Source organism: Sorex araneus, chromosome 3 (genome assembly GCF_027595985.1).
Source record: "Sorex araneus isolate mSorAra2 chromosome 3, mSorAra2.pri, whole genome shotgun sequence".
NCBI classification, from domain to species: domain Eukaryota; kingdom Metazoa; phylum Chordata; class Mammalia; order Eulipotyphla; family Soricidae; genus Sorex; species Sorex araneus.
Window position 1 is genome coordinate 39,876,886 of NC_073304.1, and position 6,611 is coordinate 39,883,496.

The window sequence follows — 6,611 nt, forward strand, 5'->3', positions numbered from 1 at the left end:
TTTACTGCTTAATCCTATCTTTAGGTAACTTTTCCATTGGGAATGCTCCTTTCCTATTGAAGCATATCTGACTATTCCATAAATTTAACTGAAAGACAAGGAATAGGTGGACAAAAATGCATGTTTCATCTTCCTCCCCCATGTGATCTTTTACTTCATTAAGGGATTTTTCATTGCAGCCTGAAGAGGTTTATGTATTTTATAATGTCTCTCACCTTGTCCCCTTGCGGGAAGAAATCACCAGAATTCAGTAGAGCAAACCCAGGAAAGGTACTCTTTCCCCTTCAGGACTGCTAAGGGTTGTCGAAGAAGTTTACTTGTCCCTTCCTAACTCCCTTGCTAAGGAGTCCTGTGACCTTGCCTTAGGCTGGTTTGGCAGGACAAGGAAGTGAACAAATACAGTAGCTAGCTTCTCACAGCAGTGAGTTTTGGGAAAGGTACCTGACTGACAGTTGAGTTTTCATAGCAGAAAATGGCCCTTTCCTCTCAGGATATGTGTAGCTGTCCCTCTGAGGGGTGCCATGGATAGAGTAATATTAAAAAGAACTAGGAGAACATAAAAGTTGCCCAAGAAAGAGAAGTGCTTGTGATTTTTTTTTTTCATTTGTCTGAAATTTCTATAACCTTGCTCTGAATGGAGCAGGGCAAGGCCTCAAACCGTTTCAGAATGTTCTTGCAAGCTCTGTAGGAATGCACAGGGTCACTCCAGACCCCAGCACGCTGGAGGCTTGCCAGATTTTTTTTTTTTAAATCAACCTGGAGAAAGTGGCTTCTGAATCACTCCCAAGCTATTATAGGATAAGAGTTGGTAAAATCTGGAGCGTGAACAAGTGAGGGTGAGTAGATATAGGAAGATGGCCTCATATTACTCAGGAAGGGCCTGCAAAGAAGTGAAAACCCTACAGGAACAGGTGCAGTCAGGAGTGCTGGGAAAGGGGGCACAGGAAATGATGCCCACAGGTTTCATTTGAGGAAGGGTGTGGGCAGAGCTGCCCACATTGCCTCCTCTTCACGCTGTCAGTGAGGGATGGAGTCCTGCCCTGGGATTATGAGGGATGGCTGAACACCAGACACCTGACACCGGACAGTTTCTTAGTCATATATACTTACAGCTGGGGGAGGAGCTGATACGGGCCATGCAGGGCCAGACGGGGCTTGCCCTTGGGGACAGAATGAGCCAGCAGGGACTGTGGAAGGCAGGGTTTAGGATATCAAGAGGGGATGGTGCTCTCTGATTCTCAGAGAAGGATAGGGCTGGGCTTGTTTGAATAAGTCTGTGAGCTAGCAGGGGACGGAACCTTGCTAACCCGGGAGAAGGAGGCACTGTGCCTGGTGCCCTTGATAAGGAGGGTTGTTTGGTGAAGAGACCTTATCCGTAAGAGCAGAGTGGGTAGGAGAACTTGCAGTTAGGCCCTTGAAGGACCTCTGGTCTTTATATATCAAGTCAGAATATGCATATGATGAAGCTTTAATTTGAAGCCTGACACCAGAACTGCACTTTTAAAAAAAATGGGTGATGGTGAGAAATTCCAGAAGAAAACTTGGGCCACAGACAAAACTTCCTTTGCTCCTTCAGAAATGAAAGATTCAAAACCCAATGGCTGAATAAAATAAATATCAAAACAGGTCAATAAATACTAAAACTTATAACTATAGGTTTTTTTTTGCCTTTGTTTTATAATTATTTCTCACACTTGATACTTTGTTTTTAACTTGTTATCTTGGGAAATATATATATATATATATGTGTATATATATGTCCGATTGGGAACACCTGTAAAGGCAATTAGAGGTAACCCCAAAAGCCTCCATCCCTCTCCGAGAGCCTGGCAAGCTACTGAGAGTATGCCACCCACACAGCAGAACCTGGCATACTATATATGCTAAAAACAGTAACAATGAGGGTCCTCATTCCCCTGACCCTGAAAAAGCCCCCAATATGCCACCGGGCTACACTAGCATGGGACAGGGACAAATGGAGATGTTATTGGCGCCCACTCAAGCAAATCGATGAACAACAGGATGGCAGTGACAGTGATACAGTGATCAAAACAAGTCAGAAGAGGGACAGGAGTTCTTTTAGGAGATCCTAAATTATATTTGAAATTTGCCTGGAGTGTAGATCTTAAAAGTTCTCATTTCAAGAAAAATTCTAACTATGTATGGGGAAGGATGTTAGTAATCATATTGTGGTGACAATTTTTGCAATATCTACAAATGTTGAATCAGATTATCTCCTAAAAGTAACATTAGCTTTATGCTAATAAATGTTGAGTGTTAGCTAAATGTTAATGACATCACAATAAGAATGAGAAGAAAGGGGTAAATGCAGATTGGGATATCAAAGGATTGAGCTAAGAATGTGCCCACAAGAGGTAGTAGTTGAGAGATTGCTTTAGCTCAAAACTCTGCCCAGTGAACTAAGTCATGGGTAGAGTGTCTCTCTTAACTAATCCTTCCTGAAAAGCCTGTATGCTTCGCCAACAATGCTGCACTGTGAGGACAAAAAGGAAGAGAAGGTGCATCCCATGGGCCTGGTCTCTGGAGCCTCAGGTAATGGTAGCAATGAGAACAGTCAGGGAACTTCTGGGGCTTTCCAGGGATGCGTCTTCAGAGTCTACCCAAAGATGCTGGTTGGAATTTCCAGGACTGGTGATCTTAGACTCAAATTTAGCAGCACAAAGTAACTACATTATTTATTATTTCATCAAAGACCACAAACTCTTTATCAGTTTGCACAGGACAGAATCCCTTTTCTCCAGGAGCTCCTTATCTCCTGGGAGTAGGTGGCATACTTTGTAAAATTAAAAAAAAAAATAAAAGGTAGTGTAAGAAAATATACTCATGTGTTCCAAAATGAAAAACATGGAACACAAAAGCTGTAGGCGGGGATCAGGCATGTCTCCAAGGTAGAGAGCACTTGCCTGGCAGGTATGAGACCTGGAGTTTGGTCCCTAACACCGCCCCATGTGCACCAGTGGCACTGCTGTTTGAAATCTCTGGCACCACAACCAAGTGTGCTATATTGGGTATGCTACCATGAAGCATGAGTCTGCAGAGCAGTGACCCAGCGATGTGCCTGTTCCCAGGCCCCGGTATGTGATTTCAAAGGTACTTTTAGAAGGGTCCTTGAGTCACAACAAATTCTTCCCCAACCAACTTCCTTGCATGATCAGGCTCTAGCCTCCTCCTAAGCCTCCACCAGGAAGAACACCCACGCTCTTTCTCCTGGAATAGCATCATGCTTGTCCTGACTACGGGCCATTTGTCCCTGTGTGCCCTCTGCCTCGAATGTTCTTCCCCTTGGACCACCTCCCTGCTCATCGGGTGAGTGCCTGACTCCTCCAGATTTCTGTCATCTGGGAGAGCCTTTTAGGATTGCTCTGGCTTCCCAATGTCCTTGCTTTTGTGATTATTTTATTAGTGTTTATTAATTACACAGCAGGCACAGACATTGATTAAATAATGCTGGCTTTGTGGAAATGTTTGTTTTACTCCCCAGTGCCTGACACCTACTGAGCTTCAATAACTATTTGTCCAAAAAATGAGTGACTAAGAGATGCATTACTCTCACTTAAAGGAACCTGTTTCTCACAATGCTTTGTGTCCTACAGAATGTTGTTATTCTGAGGACACAAAAAGAGGTCTGTGGTCAAACAAGTTTGGACATTTGGGATCCAACAAAGTTAGTCAGGATCCTTTTCTCAACATCTTAACATGTGACTATGTGTGGTGCAAATGTTGCCCAAGCACATGTGTTGCTGCTGAGTGCATGTGATGCCCAAGTAAATGTGCCATCCGCATCTCCCCTGATGTGAGATGTTTACTTTCATACCTTCATATTTTAATGCTGGGATGTGTACTGGGGCTCCACCTGCCTTTGGAGAAGCCCACATTCTCTCTTGAGCAGATTACTCTCTCTTTTCCTCTCCCTCCCTCTCCCAAAACTTCCAAGTAAAACCTGTTTTTACTTAAAAAAATATGACTATGTGTGTTAAGGGTCAAAATGAAAAAGGAGCTTGTCTTTTCATTTTCAGGCAGACCAAATCGTCTTGGCTTTCTGAACTCAATTTCTCCATCTATAAGCAGGTGGGTTGTGAATTTGTACTTTCAACTAAGTGTGTGTGTGTGTGTGTGTGTGTGTGTGTGTGTGTGTCCCCTGGTGCACCAATGACCACCACTACGGTGGCAAGAGGAAGGGACGGGGGGAAAAGTGAACAAAGATAACTGCAGCTTTCCAAGGTCATTGTAGAGAAAATGTGAGTAGTTGGCACACAACTCAGTAGCTGAGAGACTGTTTTGTAACCAGATGACACTGGTGTTCTAAACTCAATTGAAGAGTCTGAGTCTGACCCTGACCTTGCTGGCCTCCACCCCTGTGGGGACCATTTATACTTCACTGTGAGTGGATTCCACCTAAGCTTGGCCAGGGAATGAGCAATAGGGGGCTATAAGTTGTGGCCCCTTGAGGCTAAGGCACTCTGTCTGTCTCCAGCCTGCTCCCAAAGCCACAGGCCCTGGGAGCAAAGTCAAGTCAAGTCTTGTACATCTTAGGCAGAAAGGCTCTTCACAATTCAACCCCCACAAACGAATCTTGGCTCAGCCTTCTCAGCCTGGCCGTCAGCTCTCTCTGCTGCTCTTCTTACCAAAAGACTTCTTCCTTACCTCAGCAAGAGAGGGACATAGGACTGTCGTCTTCAGTGAAGAGACTCCAGCAGGATGGTGTAAGGTTGATGTGTCCCAAAAAAGGGACCTGTTCTCTGTCTGGTTTTGTTTCCTTTGACTCTGTTGAAATTCAGCATTCCTCTTTTTTTGTTGTTGTTGCTGCTGAATTAGTCGACAGGGCAGTACTGGTTTTACTCAAGTGGAATATCTGTTTGGAGTTGATGGAAAAAACAAAGCTGACTAAAAAGAAGGATCAGGCTAATACCAAAGGTAATTACAACAGAAATAAAAGAAGACACATCCACCGGATGGGTGTCCAAACCTGTTTGGTTGTATACTACAAATTCTGGTATCAGAAAAACAGTGTTTAAATGGGGACAAAGGGCAATGCCTCAAACACCACAATAGATGAAGCAAGTAACTGAGGTTGAATAGAATAGCACAGAAATGTCGACTGTGGTCCTGGTGCTGCCAGCATTAGGAACAATATTTATATACAAGCCCTCTTTGCCAGTTGCTCCCCAATGCCAAAGCGAATTTTGCTGTTTCCCACTTAAACCTGCCCGCGTAGGATCAAAGTCATTTCTTTCCCATTCATTCAGGATCATTCAAGAGCCCGCTTCTGCTTTTAAGACTAATCCAATAAACCAACTCACAAGCTGATGGATAATATTTTAAACATGTGACTTCCTCATACATAAAGTATTTGTATTCTAACGAGGGGTTTCTGGCCAAAACCAAACAAGTCACCCTAATGGTAGGAAGTCAGGAGTTTGGAGAGATCTTTCCAGGGAAACTGTCCTTCAGTTCCTTCCATTCTTGCACAGAGGCAGCTGTCTGCTCTGGCTTGGTCAGACTGGCACAGTTACAGATCGTTGGTCTGCAGTAAAGGTAGGTTAAAGGGCAGCAGAGCACCAAATGGAACCGAGAATAGAAAACAGCACATGGAGATGGCATGTGGTCCATGGAGTGGGGATTACTATCCCAAGCAGCCAAGATTTTTCCAGTTGAGTTTTTATACAATGAAATTAATGGGTTCTGCACTTTCAATGTTTAAATAAACATGGAGGATTTATTTCTAGCCAAAATGTAAATTGGTGATGTGGATAGTTATGAAAAGAGAAAGCGTGCTGAAACTTCAGACCTCCTGGTTTCTGTCACTGGTCCCTGGGCTTACACAAAACTGGTTTCTACACAAATAACTCACCTCTTAATTTTTGTAAGATATTTGACTCTAAGATTCTTCACCTTTTTTTTACAAAGAGCATGGCCAATATGAACAAATATTTATGAAAATTATCATGAGTCTAAAAAGGGCAAAAAGGCAAAGTCTAAAAAGATAATATGTCATATATTATATATAATACATATTCCTCACTGATTGATTAGTTCCTTATATTTGGGCTTAAAATTAAAATTGAACACTATGACCCAAGATATCCATCCCTAATCCAAAATCACCTTGGATTAGTGATTTTCCACCCTTTTATTGACTTTGACCTAATAAATCTATTTTACCCTTATGGTTCAAACATACACACACACACACACACACACACACACACACACATTGTTAAAAGCTTCATAAAGCAAAGCTATTTGTTACCTGCCATGTACTCTAATGTGTTTCATTCTACTGTCTTCTATTTTAACCTTTCTTTTAAAAAAAATTATATGTTATTACCCACCAGAAAATCGGGACTCAATGTTCATAAAATTCTTTATGAATATTCTTTAAAGGCAGAACCCTTGCACCTACATATAAAATTTTCATAGTTGAACTATTTGAAATAGAAAATAAAAGCAGGAAAATGTGTATGGTCAATAGTAAGCATTGTGCAGACATTGTTTAGTAGTGGATTGGGATATGAGATAAGGACATTCTGAGTAAATGGCACTTAAACTACAAGGCAAGACTTGACAGGGTACTATATACAGAGCAGGCC

General features: G+C 42.4%; 1 non-coding gene across 1 annotated transcript; it reads right to left on the reverse strand.

Moving 5' to 3' along the window:
• Positions 1 to 602: 602 nt before the first annotated feature.
• On the reverse strand, positions 603 to 734 carry LOC129404012 (small nucleolar RNA SNORA9). The gene has a single exon (XR_008629623.1). It is a non-coding gene; the product is annotated as a small nucleolar RNA SNORA9 (small nucleolar RNA).
• Positions 735 to 6,611: the final 5,877 nt, after the last annotated feature.